Source organism: Melanostigma gelatinosum (assembly GCF_949748355.1).
Source record: "Melanostigma gelatinosum genome assembly, chromosome: 6".
Classification (NCBI taxonomy): Eukaryota; Metazoa; Chordata; class Actinopteri; order Perciformes; family Zoarcidae; genus Melanostigma; species Melanostigma gelatinosum.
The window spans coordinates 15,467,422-15,469,014 of record NC_136639.1 but is presented as its reverse complement, the minus strand read 5'-3'; positions in this window follow the sequence as shown (position 1 = coordinate 15,469,014).

The following is a 1,593-nucleotide window of genomic DNA, read 5'->3' as shown; positions in this document are numbered from 1 at the left end:
TCCAGATGTTGAAGCCAAATCTCAGCAGAGGTGAGATGGTTTTGTGGACACAGGCACAGCTTTTAAAGCAAAGGGGAGTGTCCTTGCACTCTATTGCGAAAGTGGCACAGTGTAGGAACAATTTTAATAGTTTGAGGGAGTGTCCCTTTGCTATAGTTTCATCAATGATAAATCATATATAGTCACTATGGTGTAAAAGCTGGAGCATTTATTACTACATGCACATTTAAAAAATAAATAAGGAATTATACATTGTTTTATTCTTAAAAGGATTGTCAGAGTACAACATTACTTTTACTTGAGATCACCTCATATATTTGAATTTTATTTGTTTATGTGGTTATTTCCTTTACTTCAATTTGATCTGCTTTATAGGAGCGTATTTCTCTTCTCCACATCTTACTTAATTATAAATGAACTTATTTATTTTATTTTGCACTTGCACCTCCATGTGTTTGTGTATGGGCCCAGTGCTGCTTGATGTGCTCTCACTTTTGTCTGCATAAGGGCATAAATGGATTTCTTTTTTTTGTAAATTGTGTTTATTCTCAAAAGCAGAGTACACAGTTATACATTGCACATGTCATTTTCAGAACATAAATGGATTTCTGACAATTTTTTTAATGTATTATTCTGTAAATCTTTTAATCTAGAAATCACTTTGTATTTACGCTTGAATCTGCTGTATAAATAAAATAAATAAAATAATGTAATATATGTAATGTAATACTTTATGAACTAAATGTGAGCATTTTTATGCATTTATAACCCTATTTTATTGAGAGTCATGATAACGTTTTTATTCCTTGAGTCTTTATGTTAACTATCTTTTGCGGATTAATAATATAATAGCATAAAAAGTACTCTAAATCAGCTTGTACACAGTCAACCAACTCAGACAAATGTCTGAAATGCATTGTACCTGGTCTTCAAGGAGGAAAACCTGATTCCAGCTGGACAATGTTTTTAACAAACATCATAAACCTGTGTCATGTGTATTTGATCTCCGAGCTCATCTCCAGCAAGCCAGTTAAATTGAATAACTGTATACCAGATGTTTTCAATTCATATTTAATTTAAATTTAATTTAATCTAAATTGTTCTACATGCCTCTGTAAACCTTTTCTAAATTCCATCTGTAGGAGAATGTGGGAAGGGAAGGACAAAGAGGGCTGGACTCGGGACCCTGGAAACATTTCATGATTGATGTCTGGTACTCGTCTTAAAACTTTCTCTTCAAACCTCAAGTACATTTCAACATCTCAGCTGCTGCTCTGAGCCAAGGAGAGACATTCACCATCCCACAGAGCATCATCAACGTGCATCCGTTTGTGTCTGGCTGTCTGGACCAAACACCTGGCAGCCTTCAACAGTCCGACTCTCAGTCCATCATGCTATTGTTGCTGAAAATAAGAAAATAGACTACATTCTGAAAGGGCACAATTTCCCCATTAATATAGAGTTCATAATTGACTTTGCTTGGCAAAACAGTCTCACCACAAGGTCTATTAGGAGCTGTTCTGCAGTTTTCTATCGAGTGCTGCCCAGTTGTCGTGAATTTCTCGAGTCTAAATTTGTCATTGATGTTATTAC